Source organism: Ixodes scapularis, unplaced genomic scaffold (assembly GCF_016920785.2).
Source record: "Ixodes scapularis isolate PalLabHiFi unplaced genomic scaffold, ASM1692078v2 PGA_scaffold0__279_contigs__length_252992795, whole genome shotgun sequence".
In the NCBI taxonomy this organism is placed as follows: domain Eukaryota; kingdom Metazoa; phylum Arthropoda; class Arachnida; order Ixodida; family Ixodidae; genus Ixodes; species Ixodes scapularis.
In genome coordinates, this window is record NW_024609835.1 from 85618000 (window position 1) to 85638838 (window position 20839).

The window sequence follows — 20839 nt, forward strand, 5'->3', positions numbered from 1 at the left end:
GTTCGCCGGGCTTTAATTTTAAGCACTGTTGTTTCCCTACGTATACTGTGAAACTCAGGGCGTTCGGCACGTGAAGTGTCTCCAGTGAATTGGTGCTCCTGTTACGTCGACGTCGCCGAGTCATTCCGATGTATTTACATCGTAGTCTGAAGTATGTTTAACACAGGAGGTGGGTCGTACAAGTACGACTGTGATCGTCTCTCTGCCATTACAATAGTAAATCCATTGGCGCCTCCCTCGTCCTCCTGTGATGTATCTCTTATAGTTGTAATCTTCGCCCTTTTCATGTTGGTGCTAGCAGCCGTACTGCTCTGGCTAATTTTCTCATCGGTGGGTAACAATGTCACCGTACTCTGGCACACTAAACTCCTGCACTCTAAACAACTAACAACAATTTTTTTGATGATAAGGGGGGAAGCGTGTCGTGCTAGCTACTGACCTGTTGACGTGTTTTGTTTTCTGATCTCTTATTTTTGTATGTTCGTTTCAAGGACCTGAAATCAACAGAGATCGGTGTTCGAGTCTGTTTTCGCACCGTAGCTCGGGACAAGTGCAGCGAAAGCTAACGCTGCAGAACTCAGGGGCCCTCGGTTCAACCCCGACCTCTGTCCGTTTCGATCTGGGGCTCTAATCTGGGCACTTCGCGAAAACGTCAGTGTAGAATCCGGCGGCCGTGCTTGGCCGGCAGCGCGCATATTCTTGGTACCGTCCAAACAAGGCCGTGAAATCTCTCGTCGACTTTTGCACCAAGTCTACAGATTAGAGCCCCTAAACGGGTATAGTACCGGCATGCAGTCGCGTATCACTACTGCGTAAAGGACGTTAAAAGCACCAAACTAACAGACATTCTGCACTAGCCTAATTTCTTATCTACAGCGGGTAACAATGTGTCATACACTGGTAAACTAAACTCCTGTTGTCTAAACAACTATCGACTATTCCTTTATGTCTGTAGGCACACATGGCTGACAGCATCTTCACGAGCACAGGTTAGAGCCGATATGACTTCTTATATGACGCACAACAGCACGAGGTTCGCGGGCGCGGTCAGGGCTGTCGTTCACTACTTGCGTATTTTAACGATACTAGAGTTTAGCGTCGCGTATAGGAGAAAATGCAAGCGTTGTGCGTTAGTGTTAGCGTTGCGTGCTTCGCGCAGCGCATGCGCGTCGTCGCCAAGCGCCAATTGAAGACCGCAGTTTGTGCTCCGTGCACGCGCAGTGTGGAACACGCAACGCTAACGCAAACACAGCGCTTACGTTCGCTCGTATACGCAACACTAAAACTCACTATTATAGCGCGTTGTCAGCTCCAAACAGGGCAGCTCGTAACCATGCCAGCGCTACTTTATTATTATGATGTCAAAGCGTTTTCTTTTCAACTATTTACGAAATGACAACGTGGTAGCAAGCTCCCTCGCCAGGTCTCAGTTCGTAATTTTATTTTGTTTTTACGCACATCGAAGAAATTCTTTACAAGGCGAAGTGTGCGAGCAGAGCGGTGGTGTTTGCAGGAGGCGCGTGTCTCTGCTCTATCCATGGCAATCAACAGAGTAGCGCGGGTAATAACTATCCTAATCTTATTTTTAGCTTCCTTCCTTGTTCTAGACAATCATGGGGCGTTTCTTTATTTCTCTGTTGTCTGCGTCTCTCTCTCTCTCTCTGTCCATTTCTATCTTTTTTTCTTTCCTTCTTTCGTTATCATTCTTCCTCGCGCCTTCCATGCACTGTAAACGACTTAATTTTCGCGGGCTCAAATTTACACAAATCGGGCAAAAGCTGAAAATTTGAAATTATTCGCGGAATGTAATTTTCGTGAATTGAGTGTAGCTTCCGTAGCGTTCACATATTGCCCGAATTGTTCGCGGGACGCATTTTTCGCGAATTGTAGGTTATTCGCGAAATTCGCAAAAATCAGGTCCTAGCGAAAATTTAGTCGTTTATAGTATCTCTTTTCTTTTCTCCGCGCGTTACAGCTTGCATCACGCAGCTCCGAGTGCGTAATTATAGACCGTAATGACTGCGGACGCATTAGCCCGTGTGGGCTCAGATACCCAGCAGCTTCTATGGCCTATCCCGTGGCATCGCGACTTATATGAGTGGCATTTTTCCTTCCCTTCCTAAACACCAGTGTTACACCATGCTTGATCATTAGAATCCTTACTCTTTATTAAAATAAGTTCTACTCAGTGAGAGATTAAGAACGCAGTGTCCGCTCTACCCTCAGCGCGAGCTTTCTGTCTTTGATAACTTCTGTGTTCACGCGCTGCCGAAGCACGAAGGAAGGCAACGAGCGCATGCTGGAGGCGGAACTTTCGCTGCCTTCTTGACCTGTCCCCTACTATAAAGCACTGCTAACTATTTCAGATTTTAATGCAGTTTGGAGAGACTGGGGAACCATGAAAACCGCTTGCACCCGAGCCAACATGTAGAAAACAATGATAGAAAAAACTAAAAAAGAAGTTTAGCAACTTGACTCTCCTTTTTTCCTCTACTACTTCAGCCGAAGAGCGCGTCTGCACACACCTGGGAAGCTCCACTGGTCACGCAAGCTACAAAGGATGACGAAAAAACAATCGCGGAGTCCAGCTATTGGTCGGTCGAAAACTTGGCAGGACCTTAGAGAGCGCAGGGCCTGTTTGTTGCTTCCGCTCAACCGCCGCTCTGCAAACCTGGCTTCAGAGTGCTGACGGAGGGAAGCTGCGGGGCAAACAGCGGTCCGGCTTTCCCCAAACACTGCGCCCAGATTTCAGAGTGTTTCCAATCCGTCGATCAGGGTCCCGTGGTTTATTGGCCGCGTTTGCAATACGAGCTGCGAGTATGGGACGAAGACGCGGATCGTCTGCGGGAATCTTTACTTCTTACGCCCGCCTTCGTCCACGCTACGCTACCACGCAACGCATGCGCAATTCCGACCAATGTTCCCGGTGGGCGTCCGCCATGAAATTCCAACCACTCTCCGTGCTTTGAGTTTGTCGCTCTCTTAAATCCAGGCTCTCTATGCCCGTATCGCGTTGGCAGAGCCCTCGGCTGGCCGGCGTCCAAAAGCGGGCAAACAGGAGCCGACGGACGACGGGGTCATCGGCGTCCCCCGCGACCCGAAAAACGCCAGTGCCTCTGCTTTCCCCACAAAGCCCGCGGGGAGTTGTACTCGCCTTGACCTCAACGATTCACGACGCTAAAAAAAGAAAGAGCCGTGAAGACCTAAAACGGATATTTATCGCGTCAACTAAAGCGAAATCTCAATATGCGAAACGACGTCGTGCTCAGTGTCACACTGCGTTCTTTATATTTATTTTTTGAGGCAGTGTTTTTTTTAACGTTTCCATTCTCCGAGCTTCTAACGTAGAGAACTCGACACAGATAGCGCGCACAAACAATCGTCAGTTTTTCCTCTTTTTTTTTTTCAGGTTTATTTTACCGTTGCAAGGTAGTGACTAAAATCACTAGCCTTGTGAGATATGTTTATACCAAGAGCTTACACTCTCAGAAATATGGGGTGTAGTACTTACACCCTTTGTCCCAGATGATACACCCCAAAACTTCAGTTTGACGTACAGCGCACTGATGGCAAACCGAAGTTACCGACGTTCACGAGCGTCTTGATAGCCGAGTGGTTCAACTTAAGAAAATCACTAATGCACGTGTTACGGTCTGCAAAAAAAAAAAAAGAAAAATCTATATCTATATATATATATATATATATTCGGAGAGTCTTGGCTTTATTGCAAAATCTCGGTGTTTTATTTCTGTCGTCCCTGGTATATACTTTAGCTGATTAATAGGTTATATCGCACCGTTATCAAGTCCCCCATAAATGTTGAGGCCGTCACTTCGACGGCAGTTCCCTCTACGTCAAACTTATGTTTTGGGGTGCATTATATGGGACATGTGGGTGTAAGACTACACCTTTTTTTTTTTTAGAATGTACATCAGCGGTAGAAATAAGATGTTCGTAAATAACTAATGCAAAAAAAAACAAAAAAAAAAAAAAAACGGGGATGTCACGTCCGCGCTGCATCGCGCTGCGTAAGCTTTTTTTTTTTAATCGTTGTGGTTTTTAGGTTTGCTTGCTACTCCATGATGCGCGTTAAGAAAGCGGTGTATCAAGTTATGGAATTTCAGAAAATATCACTTTAATTTTTAATTGACGTTCATAACATACAAAACACCTGTCAGTTTTTTTGTCTTTTTTTTTTTCGTGCAATAACAATTTTTGGAAAAAAAAGGAGCTTTTACACCTTTAATTTGAAGGCAAAACAAGCGCCCCCATAATCTGGTTGCGTTTAGATTCCGCGAATATTCCGCAACGAGGTTTCGCGAAGCGCACGCGACGTGCTGAGTTTCAGACATTTGCAGACAGGGTTCGTCTATTTCTGTCCTTGCTGCGCCTGAGCACGAGTCCCCAACCGAAGGATTGTCGAGGTACTAGGTGTCACGACCTCAAATTGAGTGTTCACGCAGTGTTCGCGTCCTAACTATGAGTCTTTTCGGCCATGACTTCAGCAACACTGCAATGCCCGGGACTATACGCTATAAAATTTTCCGAAGGAGAAATTAAAAGAAGCAAGCTTTTACACTTGAAAGTTTACCGCAACGAAGAAACTTTTTAGTGAGTGGTGTTGCGTGCGTGTATACTTCAGTCACACTAGTGTCAGTAGGTTTGAGTAAAGTGAGAGACATGCATATCTAATATCGTTGCACGACCTCTTCAAGGACCCAAGGCTAACAGTTGTACTGCACTGGCTAAATGCTTCTTCTACAGCAGAAACACCAGACGCTTACTAAGGCTGACTAGCTTTCTGCTATTTAAACAAACAGAACACAAATAGTTTGAAGTATATACATTGGGGCTTTCCAAAAATGGCCGCCCGTGTAATGCTACGGTGTGCTTAAGGCCTGAGTCCCAGCTGGATAGCCCGCAGTCGTGATTCTAACAACTTGCTGGTAACAAGTTTACACTACGAAAGGTTCCTGCAGGTATACATGCCCAGCGATAAACTAGGAACGCCTATAATTGCTTTGTCTTTGACCTATTCATAATATCAACTGGTGAGAGCGGCAAATCGGTGTCGGGCTCGAACAGCTACGCCCACTCATTGGCAGAAGTGGTGGACACCTTTACTTACTCCCAGATTACTTCAACCATAACTTCTAATCCTTTATATCGTAGGGTGATTTCAGATAAGATCGAACAGGGGGTGGCTGGTCGACCTTTTTAATTTGCTTTATAATTTTATATGTTGTTTCCCAATGTCCAAAATAAACAAAATCAGAATTATTTTCACCCAGAAAAAAAATTGTCGGACGCAAAAAATCCTACATCACGTAGAGGTGGAAAGTCGCATTTGCTTGCATAGCCGGAGGGGGCAACTTTGGTGATTAATAACTAAAGTTATACTTCTTAGGTGAGTTTAATAATCTTTTAGTACAATCTATATGTACGTAGCAATACGAAAAAATATTTTTATTCTTTAGTATGTGTTAAAAAATATATAAAAAACATCAATTTCGGCGCCTTGACCGTTTTTCCCCCAAATTTGCAGGCCTGTATCGTAGGAAATAATGTAGTCAGAAACGTCATATTTTAGGTAAATACACTACTTATAAATGTAAGTACATGCACTGAAATTGAAATTTATTTAAGGGCGGGTTGAGAAGATTTTGGCAAGCAAACACGAGAGAAGCACCAAAATAAAAACATTTTAAGGGCGATTTAAAAACAAAAACAAAAAACGTTCTCGATTTTTTTCAAACTCTGACCAGTCATTCTACTCTATTTAGGGGTTACTATAGATTAAAAACATGTTGCATTATATTGATGGTGTAATATATACAGCACGTCTACCGAGCCCCTTCTCCGAAGCTCGGCACGGTGTGCGCCCCCGTGGTGCGACGCAGTTATTGCAACTTTTTACTTTGAAAGAAAAGTTTTTTTTTGTTATTCGAGTATAGCAAGTAATATTTCTTCCACATCTTTTGCAAGTTATAATAAATTGCGCATTATATAGAATAAATTACACAACAGATACTGGGTGATTTCAGATACGATCGAAAAGAGGGTGGCTGGTCGACCTTTTTAATTTGCTTCATAATAATATAAGTTATTTAACGATCTCCGAAATAAAAAAAAAAAAAAATCAAGATCGTTTTCACCCAGAAAAAAAAAATCGTCCGACGCAAAATGTCACATATTACGTAGAAGTGGAAAGTCGCATTTGATTGCGGAGGGGTAAAATTTGGCGATTAATAACGGAAATTATACTTCTTAGCTGAGTTTCACAATTTTTAGGCACAATCTATGTGTACTTAGCAGTACGAAAAAATATTGTTATTGCTTATTATGTTTAAAGAAATTGTAAAAAAACATCAATTTCGGTTGTTTGACTGTTTTCCCCCAACTTTGCCGGCCTGTATCTTAGAAAATACTTTAGTCAGAAAGTCATATTTTAATTCAATACGCTACTTATAAATGGAAGTAAATTAACTAAAATTCATATCTGTATACGCATGGGCTGGGGAGATTTTGGCAAGCGAACACGAGACAAGCACCAAAATTAAAATATTTTAAGTGCGACTTAAGAAAGAAACAAAAAACGTTCTTTATTTTTGTTTAACTCTACCCAGTCATTCAACTCGACCTAGAGGTTAATATCCATTAAAACATGTTGCATCATACTGATGGTGCAATGGATACAGTTCCTCTACCGAGCCCCTTATCCGAAACTCGGCACGCGGTGTCCCTGTGTGGCGACGCAATGATTGCAACTTGTTATTTTGTGAAAAGAGAAAAAAAAAAAATATATATATATATATGTATATATATGAAAACGTGGTATCGGTGTCGTCGGAGCAAAAGTGCTCCACATGCACTGAGTGGGCGGACAACATTCGCCGCGCCTTTGCGACCACAGCCTCCCCCCGGGAACGCTGTCAATTGCTGACCCTCTTGCCATCACCCTTGGCAAGAAATGAAGTCCAGAAGATCATCCCAGAGGCATCGATCTACATCATTAATAGGTCCCGGAAGCTGAGGGAGGACCACGGCGTGTGGTATGTGCCCGATCCCTATACGATGTGTAAGGTGAGCCCTGAAAACATATCTGCAGCGGTTGAGTACTACATGAAAGACGAGTTAGTGTTGTAGGCAGAGTCCCAATCAGAAGGACGTCATTTCCGTTGTGCTCGATGGCCAGAAAACGCTCAGGCCGAAACGTCTTATGACACGGTCAGTCAGAGAAGCGTTTCGTGATTATAAAAGTGACCATCCCGACTCCGGCATCGGATTGACGAAGTTTTACTCCCTGTGACCCCGATGGGTTAAATGCAATCCCCAGCAAGAAGCGCGCGTTTGTGTGTACTGCGCAAACTATAACCTCTGTGTCGCCTCTCTACAAAACGCTGCTGGCTCACAACTTGACGCAGCGGAATTGAACTCGACATTCATTTGCAACCCGCCACCGCGCCAGTGCCTTTTAAGCGAATGTGACCATTGTCCCAAAGGCCAGTCTCTTATACACTCGAAAAACTCAACATTTCCGAGGATGAAGAGATATTTTTGGCAGCATTGGAGTCAGGCGAGCTCGTGAAAAAGACTTTAGATCCGGTCACTTTTCTGGAAGAGCTTCGTGTGTCGGTCTCAAGGTGGATCATTCACAACCATATCAGACAGACGCAAGGCAAAGCCATCTATGAAGAAAAGCAGTGCGCGCAGCGTGGTAGCATTGTCTTCCACTTTGACTTTGCTGAAAACTAGACTGTTATACTTCTTGACGAGATTCAAGCGTACCACTGGAAACAAAAAAACCAGGTCTCAATATTTACGTGTGTGGTGACGACTAGAAGATCGACATACACTTTTGCCGTCATCAGTGACGACTTGCATCATGACTCCGCTCATGCCTGTCTGGCTGTACGAAAAGTGAGAGAGTGCGTCGATGACAACCTTGCTGTGTACTCACATTTGACTTATGTAAGTGACGGTGCCGCCAGTCACATCAAGAATCGCTTCCAACTTCATGAATTCCCAAAAAAAAATGTTTTTCCCAAGGCCCAATGGCCTTGGGGAAAACATTGTCCAGCTCGCTTGCACCTTTGCATTTAATTGCATTATAATTATAGCCCAATGGCCACTGGGCACGGAAAAAACGCTTGTGACGGAGTTGGAGGGGCTGTCAAACACCAAGCAACGCTTCACAACTTGAGACAGCTCCCAGGAAAGGCCATACAGTCTGCAAAATGCATGGTGAACAGTCTTTCCCAAAAACTAAAATGAATGAATTTCACAATTCTGGACGAAGACGAGGTTTTTGAATTCCGTGAACGCAAAAATGAAGGGTGGATGGGAGTGCGCGCCTTTCCTGGTATTCAGTCGTGGCATGTGGGGCTATGCAAAACATCAGAAGCTTCGACCTGTGACTTGGAAGTGGCACGGACTGTCGGGTCCCCTTGGAAGAAACTCTAAGTGCACACTGTCAGAAAATGTTTGCGTCAAAATCTCTCCATTTTGAAACCTATGAAGGCAGAACTGTGTTGTATTTGATGTGTAATTTATTATATTTAATGCTCAATTTATTATAACGTGCCAAAGATGTGACAAACTATTACTTGCTATACTCGAATGAATAAAAAAATACTTTTCTCTCAGAGTAAGAAGCCGCAATAACTGCGTTGCACCACAGGGGTACACCGTGCCGATCTTCGCGGAAGGGGCTCGAAGGAGGTGATGTATCGATTACAACATCAATATAATGCAACATGTTTTTAATGGATATTAACCCCTAATTAGTGTAGAATGACTGGTCAGAGTTTTAAAAAAAATCGAGATCGGGTTTTTTTTTTTAATCGCCCTTAAAATATTTTTATTTTGGTGCTTGTCTCGTGTTTGCTTGCCAAAATCTCCCCAACCCGAGCTTAAATAAATTTGAATTTTAGTGAATGTACTTCTATTTATAAGTAGTGTATTTACTTAAAATATGACTTTTCTGACTACATTATTTCCTAAGATACAGGCCTGCAAATTTGGGGGAAAAGCCGTCAAGGAGCCTAAATTGATGTTTTTTATTTATTTTTTAAAACATACTAAACAATAACAATAATTTTTTCTGTATGTATTTCTAAGTACATATAGATTGTACTAAAATATTATGAAACTCACCTAAGAAGTATAACTTTAGTTATTAATCACCAAAGTTGCCCCCTCCGGCTATGCAAGCAAATGCGACATTCCACCTCTACGTGATGTACGATTTTTTGCGTACGACAATTTTTTTTCTGGGTAAAAATAATTCTGATTTTGTTTATTTTAGACATTGGAAAATAACATATAAAATTATGAAGCAAATTAAAAAGGTCGACCAGCCACCCCCTGTTCGATCTTATCTGAAATCACCCCGTAACTGTTTACTATTTACCTTAAAGAAATATTTACACCCCTCCCCCCCCCCCCTGTTCCTTCCCATGACTGCAGCAGAGTATCCGAGGGTTGCCTTAGCAGTAACGTAGAGGAGTTAATAACTGCCTTCACAGGGTAACTATGTACTTTGTTGCCAGTAGTAACGCTCACAGACATTGCGTGAGTGCCCTATCAATCACGAAGATCTAGATTCTTAAATAGGAGGCTCATCGCGGCAAACGGGTGAGTAGAAATTTAATATTTTCAAGCTGGTTGTCCCTTCGACACGATGAACCAATTTTCAAATGCATCCAGGACTCTAACACTTTTTCGTGCAAGTTAGGGACCTCTAACGGTACTTTGAGCGCCTATATAAAACTGATTTGTAGCATCATCCGCATCATCGTTTTCGTCATTTTCACATTCGTTGCATCGTGCTTCCTTGTCTCTTCGTGTTCCTTTGCCCCCTTCCCTAACCACAGCACAGTGTACCTGGCTAGTACAAGCATCCAGGATAACCGCCTTGTTTTTCATTCATCAGCACCTATCTAAACTTTTCATTTTATTTGAAATTATGCTTTCTTCATTTTCGAACTTTAAGGAGTCATGATAATTCAAAAACTTCTGGTGGATCAATGTCTTTTCTGCGAGAGCATTGTTTTGTTGATTTTTTCATGCGTTAGCATTAGTGACCTGGTACGTGCGCTGACCTTGAATTAGTTTGGAGCACAGCACACGTATATAAAGTTTGCGATATCGCCACCGGATGGCACCACAGCCCCAGTGGTTTTGGGGGAGTGAGTGAAAACACGTTTATTGGTACCATCTTTGATGGCGGGCGGAGGCACTACAGCATGACCCTTAGGGAGGGGAAAGAGGTTCAGAAGGACTGGCTCAGTCCCGTTTTCTCCATAAAGATGACCACGGATCTCAGCACTCTCAGTCTTGTCTTTTCGTCTACTTCCGGTGGCCGGATCCACGCTCCTAGGTTTAACTGTCGTTCTTCAACCTTTAGGCTGGCTATAGCTCCTTCCCTCTTCTTTAAAAAATGCTCACACTCCCAAAGAAGGTGTGCGACGTCAGGACGGGTAGCTTTCTTGCAGTGGTTGCAGCTTGGGGGCTCCGCAGCGTAGTCGGGATCATTCCCTTTTTGTTTTCGTCGGCCTTACTTCTTGAAAAGCTATGGCGTTATCGCACTACCCGTCCTCACCTGTCTCAGTAGTACTGTCCGGTACCTCTTGAGGCCTCGGGTGGGGACGGGGTACGGTTCTTCTGGCAATCTGGTCCTCATCTCCTCCTTAAGCTTCACCTTTGCCTGGGGCCGTCAACGCAATCGGATTGTACTCTCGGTAGCCATTACTGATTTCGGCTGCTCGCTGCCTAAGTGGGCCGTTGGCGCTAAAGAGAAGAAAAACGCTTGTGCTCTGTCGCAGCTACATGTGCTGCCTCGTTACCCTCCACGCCCGAGTTCCCCGGGACCCTGCGTAGCTGCACCAGATCCCGTGGCGCTCGCGTGCGCTGATGGCTGTTTTGACGATCTCTCGTACCGTCGGGCTCGCGAGACGATGTTCTTTGCAGTTGGTGAAAATCACCATCGTTGTCGGCTTGTTCCGGTCCTCGTTGTCTCGTCTCCTGTTGTCCGTTTCTGCATAGCCGTGCTTCACAGCCATCAGGACCGCCTGCGCCTCCGCGTCGTCCGGGGTCTCGGCTTCCAGGGGAATTGCCCACGTCCCCCCCGCCTCGCAGGTTGATTCCCACCGCCGCCGTCAGCGAGTTTTCATCCGCCGTAGCATCCACGTAGTAGAAAACGGTCACCTCGGGGTTTTTGTTTTTCATTATTTTCTCCCCCTTCTCTAGGTGCTTGTTCGCGTACCGCCTCCGTCTTTCCGGCTGCTTTGCACACATCTTCTTTGGGATCGGCACGGTCGAAACGACAGTTGCTTTCTGCCATGACGCCATTTGCGTTGAAAACTCCGCGAGGTGTCCAAAATCTCGTCCCAAGAGCTTTGCGATTTCTCTCCTGTGTCGCGTGTGCATAAGCTTTAGTTCGCAGGCCTGTCCGTAGTGTTCTCGCAGGCCGTTAAACGATGGAAATGGGACGCACACGTGGAGCTTTTTGAGTTCGACGTTCCTCGGTGGCCCTGCCACGCATCTCCTGGCGTCATTTAGTAGACTTCTTTAACCGTGCCATGTCTTTTTTTCCGAGATTGTAGTACGTAATGCCGTACATTACTCTCGACACCAAGAGGGATCGGGTCAGCGCTCGGACCACCGATTCGCCGGCCCCTCCCAGCCTGTGCGGAATTCTTCGTACGATCGACGTCCCCTGCTTCCAAGTCTTCTCCATCCTTCGTAACCAGCTCGCCGCTTTGGTCGTCACGTTCACAGTTACTCCGACGACTGTGTGCTCGTCAGTATTTTTGATCGGTTTACCGTCAAAGGTCAGGGCCACCGCAGCCGGGGCTCCTTTGCCAAAAAATTTGGTATTTAATCTTCTCCGGGGACGGCACCTTCTGCAAGCACCGACAGATGGCGGTCGGATGCATATTTCGGGCAGACTCATATATAGGGGCAATTTGGACAGCCGGCGTGGCCTCGTTGACAGCTCGTCAATTACGTCCCTGACACGACACGGGAATGCCATAGTCACGCCCATTTCGCCATCGTTAATGCCAACCGACGGGGCATATGCCCGTGTGCTTGGCTCTCGTTTTCCTCCAACGTGTGACTGTTTTATTGTGTTTCAGGTCATCCGCAAGCAGTACATGGGCTGCGTTGTGCTCATTCCGGAGCCATATTAAGTTACTTCCCGGTTACCTTGCCTATTCTCCCTTCGTGTGCGCCGCGTCAGCAGCCCGTTCATACGCTTCGCAGGCGTTTGGCGCGTCCCGCAAATTACGCTCGCGTGAATTTTGCAATTTTCAGTTGTAGTAGACGCCTATAATTATTTTAGCAGTGCGCAACGATAACAGCTTCTAATTTGCAGCTAAGGGGTTTTCCGTAGAGTGTTCTGATAAGAGGAGCGAATGCGTGAATGCCATATCGTGTCCAGTGTTTTCAAAAGAAAATTGGCTGTTGGATTGTAAAGTGAGCTAAAGCTCTTTGTCCGAGAGTTTCCCAGAGTTTCGTTTCTTCCTAATTGTATTTCCTTTTGACAACGCGTTAGCGTGTCAAACGACATGGCTTGATCGAAGTGATTGCTATTCCGGATATGATATAGCCATGCCGTCAATGCATAACGCGTGCCTCCACCGATCTCTCTCAGCAATAAAACAGTGATCTTGTTCTCCGAACATCTAGGAAGCCGGAAGGTTACAAAGAATTTAGTAAAAAAATTTATCTTGTGCGGGTTGGCTGGCATGAAAAACGGCGCCAGCACTAACGTTTGTCGTGGCGTTAGAGTCGTCTATTTCATAACGAAAGGTTACGAAATAAACATCGAGTGGCTCAACGACAGGCGGCTGTTAGCGAATGGTAAGCTTGCTCATTTTAATAGATTTAACTCAATTGATTGGCCGTTTCTTACGGCGCTGAGATCCCAGAATCTATCGTCAAGTCATTACATAAAGATTAAAGAAAAATTGCAAGACAACAAAACTAGATTTTTTTTTTTTTCATATAAAAGTAACATTTATTAGGGCATCAATAATGAATTACTTCACTTCACGGTTTGGGGAATAAGGGAAGGGTAAACGGTTCACAAAATGGGACGCCCCTGTCTCGTGCGGCAATTATTCACATTACAGAATGCATGCGAGCTTTGTCTAGCAACTAGTTGGCTTGTTGCTACACATCGGAATTATTGAAATAACAAAATGTTCTACAAACTTGCCCTAACATACAAAACACTTCAAGTAGCACAGACAGCAGTTTTCTTTCGCTTGCCTCTCTCCACTTAAAAAGACCCTTGTATTCCATTCGTCGTGCCGATGTCTGGATGGTCCCGCACTTCAGAACCAACTATGGAGATACGATGATTAAGTATCAGCTCCCAAGGGTGATCAATTGTTTTGTGTCACTGGGTATTTGCATTGAACGTGTTTCACGAAAAGCTATACGACTACTAGTTCCAACGTATTAGATATGGCAACTTGACTGCATGCACCAATCATTTTGATATTTTGTCATATCAATAAAGTGTTGCTACCGCTGTTGCTGTAAGGGAGGAGGGGGCTTTGTCAAGCAGTCTTTGTACTGCTTTTTCTCCTCTTCCCTCTCTTCTTGTACGGAGGGAACTGTATGGAACTTGAAATAAAAAAAAGAAGTTTCAAAACGAAACAAGCATTAAAGACGAAAGCCTTCCGTTGGCGTTAACAATTGTCGCGCTTGAATTTATTCAACCATATTTTGCGGGGTGTTTTAAATGCGAAAGCAATAGCTGTCCCATGGAGCGGAGGCAGCGTTGTCCGTAACCACGAAAAACAGCCGAAAAATTCAATCCGCGCCGTAACCGCCAAGAAACGGCAGAAAAATCCCCCAAGAACGGCTCTTAAAGGGCAACTCCGGTCCATACTTTCGATTTTGGGATTATGACTGTTTTTAGTGCAATCAGCGTCCCTGAATTGCAAGGTGTAATTTTTTTTCTCGTTATTGTGCGTAGTTTTAAAGATATCGACGCCTCAAAGTTTTGTTTGGGGCGCAGCCAACAAAACCGAAACTAGCCGCTCGAGGCCCCGGCAACACTGGAAATCAGCTGCTATGTGAACGTGACGTCAGGATCGTTCTCGTTCAACGAGTACGGAGGCCGAGCGCCACCTACCTCTGTTGCGCTAGCCGCCTAAAGATAGGAGGCACACTGATTTTGTTTTAATTCTGTATACGTGGTAGTTATCCGCACCATATGGAGCAAGAGTTAGTGCGTATACCCAAACGCTAGCGACTGAAAAACCCGTGAACTCGTTCGGTGCCGTACTCGGCGGCCGCCGCCGTGCGTGCGCTATGCCCTACTCGTCGCTTGTATACCCAAAAGCTAGCGACTGGAGAACGAGTGAACTCGTTCGGTGCCGTAATCGGCGGCTGTCGCCGTGCGTGCGGTCTTCCGTACTCGTCACTAGGCCTCTGGGCTCCGTGGATGGAGCGGCGTTGCTCAACGCCGCGCTGCCAGTGACGTACAGTACTGGTGACACTCTCGCTTTCGCGCTGCGGGTCAGTCCCAGACACGAAACTTTGAGGCTCTCCGGCGTGGACCGCGGCGCCCGAACACACGTGTGCTGGGCTGTACACGTTTTTTTTTTTTTTCGTTCTTTTATCCTCGGGCGTGTAAAAGCCGAAGTCCGAAGTCCACTCGCCGAACAGCGTTCACCCACACCTTCTCCAATTTCCGATCCGTTGGAAACTTGTGAAAAAGAACCTCCGCGTTGCGCAGCGGGTTGTTTGAGCAGCCCACAGTGTTACAAGTTGTACTCGGCATCTTTCGAGGAACAGCTGGGCAGTCTTGGGCGCACCGAGTTGCTCGCTAAAACGAGTCTTAAAGTCCTCACAAGCAAATAAACAAAAGGCCATTCCGAAGCTACACGGGCTACAGATAAAAGCAACGGCTAAACACGCAAATCACAAGCCGAAGTAGCGGTGGTAGCGGCTCAAAGAAGGGCGCTCCGCGCAACGCCGGGACTGGAGGAAAAAAAGAGAACGATACCGACGTCACGGCCCAATGTTGCTTTAGCGATCGGCAACCCGCTGGCCGCCCGCTAAGCAGGAGCGGCTCGCGGCGGGTCGCTTTTTTGTTATCGGCATTAGTTGAGAATGCGGCGTCCTACGGACGTAATATTTTGGCTGGGGTCGTATTTTGTGTCACTACAGCGATACCCGTAATTTATTTCATTTTGAGCTTTGGCCGGAGCTGCCCTTTAAAATGACTGCGACGCGGCCCGCGGCCCCCGCGCCGGGTAGTTCCAAGGAACGCCGCCCCACAGAAGACCTCTCCTGGCGCTGCTCTCGCGCGGCGCCGCAGCAGCGCGCGCCCGCCGCTTCCGAGAGCGCGGCCGGCCGGCCGGCACACAGCTTGTAGGAATACGCTACGTATACGAATTTCCTACACCCCTTAAGCAGTCTTAACTCCTCCTGTATTTGTTTTTTCTTTTTTAGTAGAATTTAAAAAAAAAATAAACACGATTGGAGTGGCGACTGTGATTGGAACATCCAACCGGACAACAACCCACCCTTTTCTCACCATAAAATCTAAATATAAGGGTTTGTACGTAGGATACCATGCGGCCCTGGACCCTGCATGCTCGCGCGTTGGCCTGGGATCACTAATAATGGACAAACCCGCACCGTTCCCACGGTGTTTTCTGTTGCTAGGCGGTTGCGAGACCTGACGTCAGCTCTGTGGAAAAAGTCAAGGAGGAGCGAAGGTATGGCGAAAGGTCACCGAGGACAATAGATGTCCACACTTCTCCTGTATATGCCTCTGATTTGGGCAACGGAGTAGGACGCATAGCAACGGAGGCCGCACTGAATTGGCTGTTTGTAGGAAGCAACGCCCTGACGTAACACCTCGCAGCCGAAGTTCGCCGTTGACGTCCACCTTCGCCAATGTCGGCGCCGCGCAGTGGGGACGGCGGGTGTGTCACTGGGGCGCGTGCTGACCCCCCCCCCCCCCCCCCCTCCCCTCCCCGTTCAAGCCGCTTCGCGGCGACAATCTGCGGATAGCTCGTACACGCCGCTTCGCGGCACCCCTCCGGCGCATCGAAATAATCGGCCGGGGTGGCGGCGCGAGCCTTGGAAGCCCTCGAAAGCTTCTGCCGACTGCTCTGTAGTCCTGTGGACGCACACAGGCTGCGGTTCTGTTCCTCGGCCTGCCACGACGTTCTTGAAGCGCAGTCGTCTCACCATGCCACCGGCCCGTAAGTGCACGGTGTCTTCGCCCCTGTCTACACAACATGTAGGCATAACAACTAAATGGCTCTGTCGCTTTCGGCCTATCTCGCGTACGTCCTTCACGCACAGGCTAAGGGAACTGACCTGCCTGTCCCGGAGAGAAGAAGGGTTCCGGAAATGTTCACCCCGCGGAAAAGTGCTGAGAGGCTGCTTTCACCAAGCTTTGTTATATATAACGGCTGCACGAATTACTAACGTATTTCCTTGAGAATCAGCGTTAAAGAAATTAGAGTGAAGACACAGGCGAGCTGGTGACGAATCATAGTAGAAAAGCCCAGAGACAAAAAGCTAAAAAGGACACAAACCACACCGCCTCAGAACCAGCACAACAATGGTTTAATTCGACACAGTCTTCTTTCATCTCTTTACATATCTCGAGCACAACCCCTGGTCGTCGGCAGGCACCATGTTTGAAGGTCTTAAACAAAAAGACACGTGCACGACTGCAGTCTTAAGCGACCGGTGAATGCATCAACACTATAGAACCGCAAAAAGAGACGGTGTTGTTTTTGTCCTTTTTAGCTCCTTGTCTCCGGGTTTTTCTACTAGAATCAGCGTGTCGGCAGCAGCGATTTTAGCCCATTTTTTTCTTCCAGGAAATGGTACCGACGCTTTTGTGGCCGTGCTGCTAAGTTGCCTTCACAGTGGTTCACCTTTGGGGAATACCGTGGTTGCCAGCGTTCCTGCGTCCGTGGTGATAGCGGGTGACAAAGAGGTTGCGAGGGCAATGAACATTGAACTTGTTGGCTATGGTGAGGGAACGGCGTTGGCGATTGCGGTAACTTGGCTTCACGGGCGGGCAGCCTTCCGGTGCTTTTGTTTTGGGCCTTCTTCGTCTTCTCTGGTGTCCGACCCTTTTTGGTGGACGCAAAGTGGCGGCTGAACCGGCTTCAGTGTCCGCTTGGTAAGCCCTTCAGGCCAGCATCAGGACACTTCACTGCATGGCGAAGGATAAATCCTCGGGGGCTGAAATTGCAACACGCTGTTGTTCTTGTTGTTGTCCTTTTGTATACTTCTTTACAAACCAATAAAATTGCATACTTTAAGCAGACATCTGTTCATTCATTATAGCAAAAATGTATCTTTTGAATGTGATAAACAAATAAAAACCACAAGCAACGAGAATCTATCATTTAAAGAAGAGCCCAATATTTTTCTTCAATATGGTAGTTAAGCAAGGGCTATGATTATAATTTACTCCAATGTCAAACCAATTTCCAGTCGAATGATTTCGAAAGCCAGCAATTTTCTATGCATTGCACAAAAAAAAAAAAAAAAAAAACTGAGCGAAGCACCTTTTTTTTCTACCACAATTTTTTTTTTTTTTTTTTTCAGGTTTTGAGATTTATCTAATATTGAAGGCCTTTCTGCCGAAGCACTCAAAGAGCTTGGTTTGGTTTTGACTTTGGGTTGCGGTCGTGAATCCTACCCACGAAATTGCACTTCGCTTCTCGTGCGATTTTTTTTTATATCCAGGTCAGAAACATCGGCCTGTCTTGATTTTGTATCTGCGTTTCAATATACCATGGTTACATACCTATACTGCTTTTTGTTTCGTTCTCTTTTTTTCCTTTTTTAAACCTTGCGAGGACTGGTACCGCTTTCTAAAGAATGATTTTTTTTTTTTTTTTTTTGACAGGGAAAATAGCAGCAAGGCAAAAGCTACCGAGTGAAATCAGGGAGTTGTACTGACATTTCGCTAACGCCGAATGAAGCTTACATTCCTTGATTTGATGCCAAACTGTTCGTGCAACATTTTGTTGCTTGCAATCTACGTTTATTAAATCTTCAAACTGCAAAAGAAAAGCTGGAACGAATGGAAAGTTCGCGACGATTAACGACCGAGATATTATCAACAATTTTTAGTTGTACTTTTTGATTGAAGCGACGCGTACATACTTACGAATCTTCCGTTAACTTTATTTTGCTCCCTGGACGTGATGCAATTGATTTAAATGTAACGGCTGCAAGAATATGATGCAACCGGTTAATTAGTCGACCTTATGCAAGTATTTTTCTAATTACCACATCACAATCGTCCATTGATGTTCACCACGATCGATAGCTATACAATGAGGAATTTTGTTTTTGTTGTTTTTTGTGTTTATTATTATTGGTGCTCAGTAAAACAATATCCTGTACACATACATGTAAGCACATTGTAAACGCGCAGAAGGTGGAGAAGGAAGCATAGAAAAAAAACTCTTCCACAAGGATCGAGAGCATGCAAGCAAGCGTTAGGAAGCATCCTAACCCAAACCGTTGTCTCACGGTTTAGGTTATGATCATATGCACATTCGCTTTCATGAGCCGTACAGTACTCAACAAACTTATACGGAACACGCGAATTGTCACTTTGCTCGTGGCAGCTTTTTCCTGAAGGAGGCTGAAGAACGGTCCCCTCATGTAGCACTGCGGGATGTTTTGTTGCTTTCTGGCAACATAGCCTCACGCAGTGCTGTGCAATGTACATTACTAACCCGTTGCTCGGCTGTCACAAGGACAGCGATTTCATGAGAGAAGACAGTTAGACTGTCCCGTAAAAGGTTTGGTGAGCACTGTTGCGAAAGTTTCACATGCGTGTGGATAGCTTAGGAAAGAACCTTGGTTGAGCAAGCGCTCATCAAACAGGAATTTATGTCTGTTCTGACGGCGTCGTACAAGGGCTCTAAGTCGGATTGGCAAAAAAGATAGCGAGATCTCCGATTTTCTCGAGGCGTCTCCATTTTAAAGCCCCTGGCCTTGTTCGTGTACTTTCTTCCTTAGCCCTGAGATTCGCGTATCCCGTATGGTGCGAAAACAAAAATGTAATTTCAAGAAGTAAAACATATAAGTAACACTTAGCTAAAACACGAGAAATTTCGCAATTGGGGATAGATACGGCAGCGTAGTTAAGGTCTATACAACATGCGATGATGATTAGCAGGTGCTATTAATACGCTTTCTTCTCAGGATATGAAAATCAAATAACGTGAGTGGTCTATTGGGCAGTCTAAAATGCTTTTTCTATTACTTCAAGGTAAACAAAAAAAAAAACAAAAAAAAACTGCACACCTCTTAGTTTTAGTGGTAAATTAATATTCATTAACACTAATAAAACTACCATCGTTTTTTTTATTTATTTGCTTGCCTAGAAGGTTTTAGGTTACGTGTGGTTTAGGTGTTAAGGGAATCGCTGGCAACAAGCTCCTGGAACTTCGAGCTCGCAAGGGTCTCGCATTCTTCAGACTCCTCCGAGTCTGAATTTTTCCTTCTCGAGTCAAGAAGCATAAAAAGATATTTGTCGAAAGAACAGGTACGAACGAAAAATATCCCGGAAATTTTCGATCACCTAAAAAGCTAGAGCGGAAAGTGTTACGACGAACAATTCTGCTGAGAAATATAGGCTTTCTTTTTTTCTTTTTCTTTTTTATCTCAAAGACGAGTCATTGCTGTGTATTCACTTTTGTTTGCATGCTTTCAGCGTTTGAATAAACTTGCTCATCTATTTTGTATACCGGGTGTTTGCGCGAATATTTTCGAAAATTCCCTCAAATAAAGTGCTTGAGGAAAAAATTAAAAAAAAAAACTTTTTCGAGAACAAACTACCAAACATGGTTGGGCATCAGGAATTGCCACAAAACGAAACCACTATTTTGCAAAATTATCCCCTAAGATTTAACTACTTAACTCTTCTATTTCTGAGGAAAAAAACATAAGATATTCCACTTAGAAAGTGATCGAGCGTCATTGAAAACCTGTAATTCACTCAATATTAGGAATACTTAAAGTACGTCCGAACCTTGAGAATTCGTTGAAGTTTGCACTCGTGCAGCAAGCGGAAGGCTGACGAAGTGAAAACGCGGATGACGATAGAATCATCCGCGCACTCCTGTCATCCGCGGCTGAAAAAAAAAAAAAAAAAAAAAAAAAAAAAGCTTTTCCGTTTTGGTGAAGAAGGAAGACCAGCGAAGCTGCACTATGGTGGGAATGAAGTAATGGCCGGTCGCAAGTCGGCAAGCCAGAGTGGAAAGGCCCAGAGCCGTATATGGGGAGAGTTTGGTCAGTCTATGCTCTCGCCGCCGTAACGCTCTCCTCCCAAGTGAGCCAATCAGCACGCGGCGTAGAGCGAGAGGCATGAGCGCATGCGCGTGAACTCCCGGCTGCTCCCACCTGAGTGGGGAGGGCCGCCATCTTCAATCATTCTCCCGGCGGAATGCATGGGATCGGCATCTAAATCTCGATTATTGCCTTTGATATCACTGGCTCTGGGAAGAAAATTACAATCTGTTATTTCTCGGTGGGTTAAAAAGCTAATAAATGAAGATTTTTCGGCGTATGGCCACAAACTTTTATTCAGGCGAAAAAGAAGTCGGCCCGTAGCAGACGACGCGTAGCCTCAGCAGTGCTCTCCTCTGACCAGTCTCCGACAGCGTTGCTAAAAAATGGCGGTCGTCTTCTCTCTCCCGCCTTCTTTCCCTCTCGCTCCTTCGGCGCTCTCCTCCCTTTCATTTACTTTTCTCCTCTCCGGCGCCTTCGTAGCCACACCCACTGGCCAAACTCTCCCAATATACGGCTCTGGAAAGGC

At 45.6% G+C, this 20839-nt stretch overlaps 1 protein-coding gene and 1 pseudogene across 1 annotated transcript in view; both read left to right on the forward strand.

Annotated features, from left to right (window-relative positions):
* The window catches only part of LOC115316492 (neuronal acetylcholine receptor subunit alpha-10), a 686776-nt gene that overhangs the window by 262574 nt on the left and 403363 nt on the right, over positions 1-20839 (forward strand). The gene's annotated exons all lie outside the window — the stretch shown is intronic.
* Positions 7870-8579, forward strand: LOC121835023 (annotated as a pseudogene).